A 14,301-nucleotide genomic window follows, 5' to 3' on the forward strand; every position below is an offset into this window, starting at 1 on the left:
CTGTGTGTTAATTTTCTATCCTGCAAGTGTACCAAATTCATTGATTAGTTCTAGTAGTTTTCTGGTAGCATCTTTAGGGTTTTCTGTGTATAGTAACATGTCATCTGCAAACAGTGACAGTTTTACTTCTTCTTTTCCAATTTCCAATTTCTTTTTCTTCTCTGTTTGCTGTGGCAAGGACTTCCAAAACTATGTTGAATAGTAGTGGTGAGAGTGGACATCCTTGTCTTGTTCCTGATCTTAGAGGAAATGCTTTCAGTTTTTCACCATTGAGAATGATGTTTGCTGTAGGTTTGTTGTATATGGCCTTTATTATGTTGAGGTGGTTTCCCTCCATGCCCACTTTTAAGTTCCTTTTTTAGATCCCTAATTTGATGAATGTAACTGTGGATTAGAAATGAAGCAACACTGTAAATTGAAATAATTCTACTTGTTTTTAGCCTGGGTAACTTCATCTTTGTTGTTGTGTTTCTTTCCTTGTACTACTTGTTTTCCTTTTCACAAAGTAGTGTAGTTGTGAGGGTAACAGTCCTTTATATATAGGACAACCTTTCATAGTTCAGCCATTTGGAACTCAAGTGAAGCTTTGTACCATAGTTTAAATAAATATTTTACTTTAGGTTGAATGCTATGGGCTGAGTGTTTGTGTCCTCCCAAAATTCATATATTGAAATCTTAACCCCCAAATATGATGTAGTATTAGGAGGTGGGTCATTTGGGAGGTGTTTAGGTCATGAGGGTCAAGCCCCATGAATGGAATGAAAGAGGTCCCAGAGAGTCCTCGCCCCTTCATCCATGTAAGGGCACAGTGAGAAATCTGCCATCCAGAGGAGGGCGCTCACCTGACCATGCTGGGTTGCTGATCTCAAACCACCTGCTTCCAGAACTGTGAGAAATCAATTTCAGTTGCTTACAAGCCATCCAGTCTGTGGTATTTTGTAATAGCAGCCTGAACAGACTAAGACACGGATCTCAAATTTTCAAGTAGGAAATCCTGCTTTTTACTCTTATTTCCTTATCTGAATGCATTCAGTAGGTCTAGTGATATTTCAGGCCTGAATCATGCCTTGAATATCAACTAGTGCCAAGGACCACTTCTTGGGTTTGTCCTGTCAACTTCTAATTTAGGAAAATGGGATGTAGTAGCATCCTTGTACTATTTATACACATTCAATACTTCTATACCTTAAAACCCTCAGGGATATTCAAGGAAACTTCACAGTTTTGTGCCATTTTCTGCTCAGATTCAAGGCCATCAGAATTATAATTAATTTGCATTTTAGACCCTTGTGTAAGAGGATGTCACTTCTTAGAAATGCTATTGGATGATAAAGTAAAGCAAGAAGCACCCACTGCTCTGTATTCACTTAATTAGGAATTCCAGTTAATTACTCATTATGTCCATTTACATTTCTGGAAATTTATAGAGAAAATTGTTTCTTCCCCTTCTGTGTCAAAAGAAAGAAAGGAAGAAAGCAAGCAAGCAAGCAAGCAAGCAAGCAAGAAATCCCTTCAGCACAGGAAAGTGTTTCTTTTTCAGAGATCAGACCCTTAAGTGACCTTTGTTAAAAATACTTTCCTATCCCAATGTTTTCCTTTACCTTCTGGCTGTTAAAAAATAGCCTAAGTCTGAAAAAAAGGCAAATTTTATAGTTAGGTTCACTAAAAGCACAGCGTGGAAGAAAATGAACTTCTTGTTTAATTTTTTTAATGTAACAAACGTATATTTTAAGTGTTTTAAAGTGTTACTCATTTAATCCTTATAAACATATGAGGCAGAGTACTATCATTATCCCATTTTATAGATGTGACTAGATAATGATATATGGTCAATGACAAAGTGTTTGAGTCCTGTAAACAGATTTAGAATTGTAGCAGAAGTAAAATGTTGACTACTGGCTTCTTTAAAGAGTCGTGATTTCTCTGTGGGCAGCTTTCTTAGGCTTAATCTTGTTGGTGAGTCAACATTTATATTATATTATGAGCAGCTTCTCCAAGAATTCTAGTGGACAAACTCCTGAAGTTAATTCTAAAGATGAACTTAGTGTATTAAATTCTGCACCACAGTGAGTCACATTATAGAAGCTTCAACATGGGTTCTTTTTATAGTTAGAGAGGCAAATTAAAGGAGATTTCATTTGCTTTTGAGCCACTCTCCAATTTAATTGTTCACATTTATATAATAGGTGGTAGCATAACCTATTGGAAAGGATAGCCAAAAGCAATTGAGTTCTATTTGTTCCTTAATGGACTATGTGTGTGATTTTAGGTAAGTCCTTGTATCTTTTTCTGTTTTTTGTTTTCTTTTCAGTAAAACAAGAATAATGTCACTTTTATTTCCCTGCCTATTTCCTAGGAATAGTCTGTGAAAAAAACACAAACCAGCTATTGCTCACGAGGAGGAGAGGCACAGCTGGGCGCCCCCTTTTCTTTTCTTTGCTTTTAGACTACTTGTAATATTATCCAGTATTCTTGCCTAAATGGTATTTTGTGATTTTGATGGACAAGGAGTCCTTGTGCAGTTGGTCAAACATCCTATTACAAAAGCTTTTTGATAAAAGCAATATTTTAACACTTTTCTGATTTGAGAAAACTGCTCCTTGAGATTGTATGTGCTTTGATGTAATGGGCAGAGAGGCTAACTTCTTTATATTTTTTACACAAATATTTATTAGGTATCTACCAAAAATGAATTGACAGGAAGTAATATGGGTCAACATTAAAGCAGAATTAAGAAACCCTGGTTTTTAGTTTCTGCTTTGCTGTTTATAGGCCCCAGTCTTCAGATACATTATTTAAGTTAGCTGAAATTTAGTTTCCTCATCTATTAAATGAAGCTACTGATATCTCTTCTGCCTTTGAAAACCGTAGATGCCCTTTGTCTTATTCATTTTTATAGATAAATGACAGTGATATTTAGAAATGAAACCGGTTAAAGGAGTAATGGAACCTATTCTAATTTTGCATGAGCGATAATGTCATTAGTCCTTTTAATTTAAATGGCATTGTAGTAAATTGACTATGTACTTTTTCTTAGGAAATTCAGACTGTTAATGGGAACTTATTTGTACCATAACAAATCTATCCAAATATTTTCTCTGGGCTTCCAAAGTTTCAGTTAATTTCGGATTCCGTTGCAAATTTCCTTCAAAATCTCCTGAAATAATTATGTGGAGAGTGCTCATAGTCTACTATGAGCCAAAGTCAAAATAGCCCCAGGCTCCTATTTAACTCTCCTTTTCTCTCTATACATGTCTAAACTGGACTTACCATCTTTCCTTTAAAAACACTTCCTTCTTCTGAATTTCCTATTTGGTACACTTTATAGGATGTAAACCTGGAATCACCACACAATCCTTCCCATCACCTTGTTCTCTCTTTTTCTCCATTTTACCCATCATAATCTATAAATCATCAAGAACCATTGATTTATTCTTCCTCCTATTACTTAATATGCTCCTTTGCATAAATATTTCTTTTAAAAAATTTGGATAAATATGAGGAGCAATGTGTCAGTGGGTGAGATGCTATGAACCAGGATAATTAAGGCCGCTGGAAAGACCACTGATAGTAAACCTAAAGTTAGTGCTAATCATAATAACGACAACTAAGTATTTCCTTCTTTAAAACAAACTTGAAGAACATATTTGAAAAGAGTAACATGATGCTTAACACTTACTGATTGACATGGAAGTGAGAGCAAATCAAAAATGCTACTGTAAGCATTCACTAGTGTAAGACAGGGCAAACAATATGTAACATGACATTTTATTTAATAATGACGTTAATGACAACAATAAAATATGTTGATAGTTTTTGATTGTCTCGTGTGTGTGTGCATGCTGTGTTGTATGTGTATTTTTGTGAAGGAGGTACTGTTATAAGATATACTATTATCATTCATATAAGAGAAATGATATATATTAAATATTCTTCAAAATGATTTCTCAGATAGACTTTTATTTAAACCTCATAACAGTTCCATGCAACAGGTACTATCATTATGCCCAATTTACATATGGCCACAAATGAGGAAAAGAGCAGTTGTTTGTCCAGAGTTACAGATATCGAGTAAGTAGCAAAGATAGGATTCTAACCTAGGATATTCATATTCAGAGGCTAACCTCTTAACCTCAGCACATGCTCCTGTTCTGTCTCAAGAGAATCTAATCATCATCCCTTGTAAGTAGTCATACTATGAACCTCGTCAGGTTCTGTTGCAGAATCATCTACAATAGGGCCTAAACTATAATTGTATTATTGGGGAAGTAATACACACCTGACTTACACACTTTGCTGGTTTATTGACACTTTCAAAATTAAATTCAAACTGTGAGTGGATGGGTTGATTAGAGGTCACTGAATGGGAGACGGGTGATTGACTGGAAGAAGGGAGAGCAACTGAGAGCTATGCGTGTGGAGGGATTGGGGTGGTAGGGAGAGGTAGAATTAGGTCCTATCACAGAATCTGTCTTGAGGTTGATCTCTCAGTGGCCTAAAACGATCTGTGCTTGACCCTTGCGGGGAAATTTAAAGAGTGGCTTCCCATCCCACTGAAAAATATGTGACCTGCTATGGGTGTTGTATACAATAAGTGCATGTATAAGGCAGTGGTTTTCAACTGGGGCAATTCTCACCATCCCCTGGGTGACCTGGGTGGCATCTGGCAATGTCTGGAGACATTGGTGATTTTCATGATTCGGGGAAAGGGTTGCTATTGGCAGCTAGTGGGTAAAGTCCAAGGATGCTGCTAAACATCTGACAATGCACAAGACAGGCCCCCTGCCACAAAGAATTGTCTGGTCCAAAATGTCAATAGTGCCACCGTTGAGAAACCTCAATAAAGGGAAACTGGTCCTCTTTGCTTCATCGCACAGACTTTCGCGAGTGTTGTTCTGACACAGTGTAAATTCTTTTTTGTTTTTGTTTTCTTGCCAGTTTTTGCTGTACACCAAAGTGAATCAGCTGTATTTATACATATATCCCCATATCCCCTCTCTCCCATGACTCCCTCCCAACCTCCCTATCCCAGCCCTCTAAGTCATCACCCATCATTGAGTTGATCTCCCTGTGTTATGCAGCAGCTTCCCACTAGCTATCTGTTTTACATTTGGTAGTGTATATATGTCAGTGCTACTCTCTCACTTCATCCCAGCTTCCCCTTTGCCACCCCCCAACCCCATGTCCTCAAGTCCATTCTCTGCATTTGCATCTTTATTCTTGATCTGTCACTGGGTTCATCAGTACCATTTTTTTAGATTCCATACATATGAGTTAGTGTACGGTATTTGTTTTTCTCTTTCTGGCTTACTTCACTCTGTATGACAGTCTCTAGGTCCATCCACCTCACTACAAACAACTCAATTTCATTCCTTTTTATAGCTGAGTAATATTCCATTGTATATATGTGCCGCATCTTCTTTATCCATTCACCTGTTGATGCTTCCGTGTCTTGGCTGTTGCAAATAGTGCTGCAATGAACATTGTAGTACATGTTTCTTTTGGTTTATGGTTTTCTCAGGGTATATGCGCAGTAGTGGGATTGCTGGGACGTATGGTAGTTCTATTGTTATTTTTTTAAGGAACTTCCGTACTGTTTTCCATAGTGGCTGTACCAATTTACATTCCCACCAACAGTGAAGGAGGGCTCCCTTTTCTCCTCACCCTTTCCAGCATTTATTGTTTCTAGATTTTTTGATGATGGCCCTTCTGACTGGTGTGAGGTGATACCTCACTGTGGCTTTGACTTGCATTTCTCTAATGGCTAGTGATGTTGAGCATCTTTTCATGTGTTTGTTAGCCATCTGCATGTCTTCTTTGGAGAAATGTCTATTTAGGACACAGTGTAAATTCTTAACCATTAACAGGAAGCATCGTAAGCCACAGTATCATACAGCAGTAGTCATGGTAAAGCTTCCTGATGCATTTTGTCTTGATATGGCAGAGTCCGGAAGAAATCTGGGACATTATATGGAAGCATTTGTGGAGCATTCTCTGGTGACTTACAGAAATTAAGTTGGAAGGAAAACCAAAGATTCTCCCTTTCTCTCTCTACTCATCTCATCTGTATCTCTTCCTTCTTCCCTCCCTCCCTCCCTCGCTCTCTCCCTCCCTCCCTTCCATCTTTGGCCTTTCAAAAAAAATAATTTTGCATCTATTATATATTAGGAAATCTGTATAGGTACAAAGAGGAAAAATACAAAATGTCAAAATGGAATTAAAATATTTTAGAATGTTTATGATGCTGTATAGTCTCTATGTTTAGAACATAATTATGATGAAACCTAAGGGATAAACTAAATACATATATAGGTCAGCCAAATTTTCTCAAGCAAATACAGCCACACTTTAACCTCATAGTCCCAAATTCAGTATGTGTGAGCTCTGAGAAATTTGTGTAATTTTTATCATGAGGGGGAACCAAATAGGATAGTTTGGATACCTGTGGAAATGGTTATCTTTAATAGGAAAAAATGAAAACAAAAACATAAAGCCCATGTCCTACTGACTAATCGATCACTCAGATTATAGTTAGATTCAGAGAGAAGACTTTTCATTAAGAAATAAACTCACAACAGGAAATGCGAGTATTGACCATTATTTCTTTCCTTTTGAAATAACACTAGGAGATTGGGGAAGGCACCAAAGTCAATAGGCATATCATCCACAGAATTCTCCTAATCAGTGAAAAGTGGCCTTATATGTGTATTTCTTTTTAGAAAAAAAATTATCTGCAAATTGTGTTTATAAATAAGTTTTTAGTAATTATCCTCCTAGTATATTCTGCTAAAATCAAAAGGAACAATCAAAGCTCCAGAAGAAGGAGGAAGAAAAAGAAGGGCAACTATTTCAGCAAGGCAAATGCAAAGCAAACAGTGAAACAAATGAGGTTACAGACAGCGGAATGAATGCTAATGAACAGAAAGCTGCGTAGTAGAAATCTGCTAAATGCATAGTTGAGGGAACTGAGAGGACATTTCCCTAACAGTTTGTTCCTGTTGCTTGTGATTTTACAAAAAGGTACTGCAGGATGCCCCGATTCAGTCCCAACATCATAGTATACAGTTGCGTTTCAATTCCCTACTGAAGTTCTGCAGAAGGGTTGAGTCTAATTTAGCACAGTTGTTTGACAGGATATCATAAAGATCAGTAAGTGAATACCCAGAGCATGTGTGAAAGGCTGACAAGTGATTGCAGTTTTGCAACCAAGAAGTGACTATTCTTTGGAGGTTCACAAATTTGTGAGAAGGGGAAAATAAACAATATATAACAACAACAACAACAACACTGACACGAGTTAGTTAACTTTAGATATTTACCTTTAGCTTTAACATGTGTTTTCTTTATATTTTTATTTATAATTATGAAACAGAAAGCTTTATAGTTTTTAGCCAAGGGAAGAGCTCACCATAGAAGTTCTGTTTATGATATCCTGAGAAGGAAGACATACTGGCACTCTTAAGACATAGCTGATAGGACAAATCGTGAAGGTAGGCTTATGTCAGACAGTCAGTCTTCAAACTAGGCATCCACTTACATCTCAGTTCTATACTGCATCAGTTTCACGTGTAAGGACCTATCTCAACAATCTACTAAACATTAAACGTTTTCATAGAGAGGACGAATGGTATTTATTTATGTACTCATTTCCTTATCCCTTCAACAAAGATTTATGAGGTGTCTGTCATGAACAACATAGAGTCTGTTATTTGAGATTCATAGTCAAATTGAGAAGACAAATTTGAAACTAATGAACAATCATACAATTTGATAAGAACTAAAGAACTTATGGGTCTACAAAGAATGAAGTGCCTAGGAGAGAATGGACTCTATCTGGAAGAATGGGGAGAATTTAGGGAAGTATTTATATATATATAAAAAGGACAGCTAAGAAGATGTATAAAAGATTAGCAATATTTCCATAGACAGAAGTTAAATTTGTAACATTGAATGCTTTGCTCCTGTTTTTATAAGACCACCTAATTCATCCACATGTCAGATACTAGTTAACTTTAAAAAGATGAGCTATAAGCACCCGTTAGTATTCTTGCCAGTTAACACAGAATGCATCACCATGTCTGCATCTTAGCATTGCCAGGATACAATGTCCTTACCACCTTACCCTGGTGTTGGACTTGAGGTTGTCTATGTATGCTCTGTCCTGGCTTCCTCTTCTCTCTGAATTCTTCCTTTGTTTCTCTAAACACTTAACCCCTGCCATTAATTATTTGGCTGGCATAAAAGTCAGACCACCTCTAGTCCCTCTGAGAATAGAGTGACTCACTGGACAGAAGAAAGAGTCTATGCCAAGAAACTGAGAAGTGATAAATTGTTGGTGTTTCCAGAAATGCAGTTTTGTTTTGTTTTTGTTTTTTGGTCTAGAGCATAGAACTTGTGTAAGTCAGATGAAACTGCAGACATAAAATTAGTTCTTCTCTTCCATTTACAGATTTAAATTTTTTGTATGTGTGTGTGTGGTAGGGATACATCGAACGACATTAAATAAAGGAGAAAATGGATTAGATTTGTATGTTAGAAAGATGACACAATGGATAAATAGTGTAGAAAAGGGGTTACTGATACAAAGCTGTAAAAGTGATAATGGAGATGAGTGGATAGGTTTCAAGAGTTATTTAAAAGAACCAGTATCTCAGGACTTGATTTCTTTTCTGTCCCATTGACCCCTTTTTTATACCTGTGATAGGTGAAGAGTAAAGGATGATTGCCAGATTTTTAGCTTCAGGTAAAGGATGGCCATTCCCTAATTTTACACCTATATACCTTCCCATTTGCTACCTTACCACATAATTTGATAGCTCTGCTTACTTATCCAACTTCCCCAACAGACTGTGAGCAACTTGATCTCAAAGACATGTTTTTCCCTTGTCCAACTTTGCACAGTCTATTCTTAAAAGAGTTCTTCACATACAGCAGGTTATTAATAAAGAGTTGCTGCATAAACAAAGAGAGAACAGCTCTTAGCATGGCAGTGAGTAAAGGGACTGTAGAGTCTGGCAGAGAAACTTTGGAATTACTGGAATAGTCATTAACTATAGTTGGGATTACCTAGAGGGAAGTGTATATAAAGGGACTATAGAAACAATAGGCAGTGATCATTGATATTGTGGCACACACTATGCTAAGTGCTTTACTTGCACCATCTAATTTAAGCATCTAACAACTTGATGAGAATTTGTTCTTACTGATGACATTTTATAGCTGAGAAACAAAGAGGTCCATTGAGGAATTTTGGGGAGCAACATATTTTTGGAGGTGGGTGTAGGAAAAGGGATTTTTGAATGTGACAGAAATGGAATGGGCAGAGTGAGGAAGAGAATCTCTGGATGAAAAAACAGGACCAAGGACAGAGTCCTAAGGAACAGCAACATTTGTAGGGGTGGACATGGAGAGGGGTCAGCAGGGACTTATAATAAGTGATCAGAAATTTAGAAGAACTAACAGAAATGGGGAAAATGTTTTGAAAAGCTTGGCTTGGTAGGCCAAGACTGTGAGAGGTCAAGATATTTGAGGATAAAAGAAGCCTGAAGTTGGGCTCCTGAAACATGTTCTGTGTACTGTTAGCAGGGTGGTGGGATGGAAACTGAGGACAAAGGATGAGACATGAATTGAATGGAAGAGGAGGGAGTGGGGTAGTGAGTAGCTGCCCGAAGGGCGGCAACACTGAGGAAATCAGTGGTGAGGAGGTGCACAGGTCCTTATCAGAGGAGAAAGAGATCCAAGAAGATTCTTTGTTTTCTTAAGATAGAAAAGAGATTTATCATTTTGTTTATATATAAAGGCTGAGGGGAAGGAGCCACTGAAGGAGATGAAGATACACCAGAAGGGAATTTTGAGAGAATAATATCTTGGAGGATGTGGGAGGAGATGGGTCAGAAGTATAGAGAAGGCCCGAAGAAAGGACATCTCCTCCCCTGACCTGTGTTTCCAGGGTTCAGAGGCAGTTTTGAAATACTGGGTAGTATGAGCAAGAGGAAGTGTGACGAGAGATCTAAGGGATTGGGTAAGTTAGCCATAGAAAAGCTTTTCATGCTATTCCTACTGTAGAACTGGGGCAAACTATAAAGTTTTATATATTTTTTTCATAAAGAAAAATAAATAAATGTAGTACATCTGCATAATATGGCTTTGTACTGAAATGAGTCTCACTATGGTGCCTTCTTCAAAATTAACAGATAGAGGAATAAAGTGTTACAGAAAGTAGTTTCATTTAATTTACTGTATTTCATTTGTTTAACATGGCGCTTGCAATTGATCTTCCTTTTGGTGTGATAACTACCTACAAATTACCATGCTTTCTTCCTCAGAAATTCATTTTCTTTGAAAAGAAAAGGATTTATAGGTTATATTAGACTTTTATTTTTAAAAATGTATATTTGTGAACAGAAAACATACAAATCTATGTATTTCCTAGCTACATGTATCTAATCATATATTAATGATTAAGTCAAATTAAATGGTTCTAAATAGCAGCAAAAGAATAAAGCAAATGAAGGCAAAGGGAGTAAAGGATAAAGTACCTACTACATAAAATTCAATGGAAAGTAAAAAATTTTAGATTGTTGTATGGTATAATGAGTTTATGTTAACTTTTTTCCCCTAGGAGAGGGGACTTTACATATAATAAGACTACTTAATAGCATATCTCAGTGACATTTGAGAAGAAATTCAATTCCCAAACATGATTGCAACATGGAGGAAAGAGGAAAAAAATCAACATTTTTTTCCTTAAAAAATGTTGACTTTTCTACTATCTCATTCAGCTATAAAAGTAAGATATTTTTACATATAACATGCCAGGAGGGGTGGCCCACATACTTACCAATTAAGAGTTCAGTTAGTAATTATTATTCGATCATTTTATGGCTAGAATGTCAAACTAAGACATATTTAAATGAAATGAAAAGTAACATCTCTGTTATCTGGACAAACAAACATGTATTTTGACAAAACTGACTGTATTTTCCTCTGGTAATAATTTATTATGAGAAAAGAAGGGATAATTAAAGATGACTCTGATCTTACCTGCTGATTCTGATTTTACCTTACTTTAAAAAGAACAGTGTCATGTTCTGTTTTCTACCTGGATATCTCTAGGATACCATGTCATTAGGAGTAGGTCCTCCTCAGAAGGATCTCAAGACCAGAAAATGCAGTGAAAAATTCAATCAAAACAATTCCTGGTATCATCAACTTGCCAAAATATTTTTCTTCTTGCATTTGATCATTGCTGTGCTACACATTGCACGTAGTCACACATACATTATCTCATTACCTTAGTAAATGCTGAATCCCAGCCTTTGTTCAAGAAATGTAAAGGAGATTATTCAGCCAATTACCACATAATTCAAAAAAATTTCATGGATGGGTAATGCTTAGTTGAGAAAGAAGCAATTCAATCCATTTAAGTATTTTCATAATTAAAATTATATTAATTTAGACCTCTAAATCAAATGCACCATATTTGATATTATATATGCACATAAATGCATATATATGCATAAATTATGTATTTTTATTGGCTATTAATTTTACACAGTCACAATCTAGGTTGTGCAAAAGTATAATGTGCTTATTTCTTTAAATCCAATGAAACTCACGGGCTTTCATTTCTGCTTGATTGTAGGACACTTATTCTAGCCATTTTAAGGTAGCCCAGTCACATCCAAATTTATAAAATATATTTTAAATGTAATTTTTAGAGTAGTTTTAGATTTACAGCAAAACTGAGCAGAAGACACAGAAATGTCCCGTGTCTCCTGTCCCCACACATGCATGGCCTCCACATTGTTAACATCCCCCACCATAGTGGTATACTGTTAGAGTTGAGGAACCTGCACTGAGACATCATTACCTCTCAAAGTCCATGGTTTACATTAGAGTTCAACTCTTGGTGTTGTATGTTCTATGGGTTTGGGCAAATGTCGAATGACATAAATCAACTGTTATAGAATCCTGAAGAGTTGTTTCACTGCCCTAAAAACCCAGCATTCTGCCTATTCATCCCTCCCTCTCCTCAACCCCTGCAACCACTGATCATTTTACTCTCTCAGTAATTTTGCTTTTCCCGGAATGTCATACAGTTGGAATCATACAGTATATAGCCTTTTTCAGATTGGCTTCTTTCACTTAATAAAATATTTTGTTTTCTCCATGTCTTTTCATGGCTCGATAGCTCATTTCTTTTAGCACTAAATAATATTCCATTGTCTGAATGTACCACAGTTTATTTATCTATTCACCCATTTGTTTGCTTCCAAGTTACGGCAATTATAAATAAAGCTGCTATAAACATCTGTGTGCAGGTTTTTGTGTGGGCATACATTTTCAGCTCTTTTGGATAAATACCAAGGAACATGATTGCTATGGTAAGAGTAGCTTTGGTTTTGTAAGAAACTGCCAAATTGTCTTCCAAAGTGGCTGTACCATTTTGGATTCCCACCAGCAATGAATGAGTTTCTGTTGCTTCACAACCTTGCCAGCATTTGGTGTTGTCAGTGTTCTGGATTTTGGCTGTTCTAATAGGTGTACAGTGCTGTCTCATAGTTGTTTTAATTTGTATTTCTCTGATGACATATGATGTAGAGCATCTTTTCATAATACGTTTATTTCCATCTGTATATTTTTTTTAGTTAAGGTCATTGGCTCATCACATTCAATTTTAAACTCAGTCATTTCTGGGTAAATACACTCTCAATTCAGAATTTATCCCCATTACAACCTCTTCATGCATTCCTTTATCGCTGGTAGCAACAGCACTTGGGAGACTTCCCTATATTCTTGGTATTGGGGGTGGGGAGTGAAGTGCACCTCTGGCCTACTATGGCCTTTGTTCTTTTTTTTTTTTTTTTGTCTTTGTTCTTTATTGGCCTCTGCTGAGGTGTAGCTTGTCCCTCATGTTTTTTTGGGGGTAACCTTTGTATCCCAACTGCACCTGCTGTGATGGTCAGTGCTTCCACTTTGGTCTCCAGTAGTCAGCTACATGAACTTTCCTTTTTTCTCTGAGACTGAGGCATCATTTACCAACCTCCTCCATCTACTCAAGAGACTCAGCTATTTCCCTACACTCATGGAGTGTGTGTGAAAGGGACTCCCTGTGGCTGCTGCTTTCAGGAACATACACCTGGACACATGCATCGGCCACTGGGGATTCCTAGTGGATCTCTGACTTTCCTGAAAGGGAAAGCAAAGCACCTGCTCCTCTGTGCAGGGATTACTCCCTCTGAAGTAGTCTGTCACAATTTCTCTTATCCTGTTCTCTCCTTCCAAGGACTTACCCAGGCCCAGAGATTTACTGGGAAATTCTCAGCATCTGAACCCTAGTGAAATTTACTCTGTTATTTCTCTTTTTATACTAATCCACTGTTTGTCTTTTTCTTTTCTCCCTGTAAGGGAAAATTGTCATGATTCTTAAGTACTTTGTTTTATGGCATTATCTTTATATTCTGATTCCTCTGTGATTTTGCTCTTGATATTTAAAGGCAAGTCATTAGAATTCATAGGAACGTTTTTTTCTTATTCACTCATGTAGCTGCGGCAGTCAAAAGTCATGGTGTCAAGACTGTTATCTTGGCTGTTTGCCAAAATCTACTTACAATTTCAAATCCAGAAATTTGTCTTTCTTTCCTTTCTACATTATTCCTATCTGTATAATGGTATAAAGTTTCTGCTGTTAAGTGGCAAAGAGAGGCAGGGATAAATGAATTCAAAATATGGTTTACATCACAAACCCTACTCTGTTATATCTACATTTAACTGTGTATTGTGCTTCAATGGATGCCAATTGTTTTGCTACCTAGAATACCTTCCTTCCTCTGAGAATTATGTCTTTCTCCACTAAAACAATGTGGGGTCCTAACTGAGCTTCCATTTTCTTACAGTACCCCATCCACTGACTGCATTTGATTGGTATGGTGGGGTAGGGTCTTACTTCTTCACGGTTAATCAGAAGCTTTACAGAAATTTTTTTTAAGGAGAAGAAATATGGTAGACATCTGGAGATGTGAGGGTTATGTCTGAGAAAACAGTCTGTAATGAGAGAAAAGAAAGCCAACATACAAAGGCAAGTAAAGATAAGTGATGGAGAGAGTTGTGAAGGTGCAATTGGAAAATAAGATGAAAAGAACATCTAATCCTTCACTGTCTAAAGTTCTTAGGATATCGGTGCAGGGTGGACACTGTTGATGACTTGTAAAGCTTGGACCTGTGTGGCCTTGAACAAGTTAAACTTTCTGAGCTACACTTATCTCCTCTGGGAAATGCGGCTGACAGTGCCAACTTAAA

This window comes from Hippopotamus amphibius, chromosome 15, assembly GCF_030028045.1.
Source record: "Hippopotamus amphibius kiboko isolate mHipAmp2 chromosome 15, mHipAmp2.hap2, whole genome shotgun sequence".
Classification (NCBI taxonomy): Eukaryota; Metazoa; Chordata; class Mammalia; order Artiodactyla; family Hippopotamidae; genus Hippopotamus; species Hippopotamus amphibius.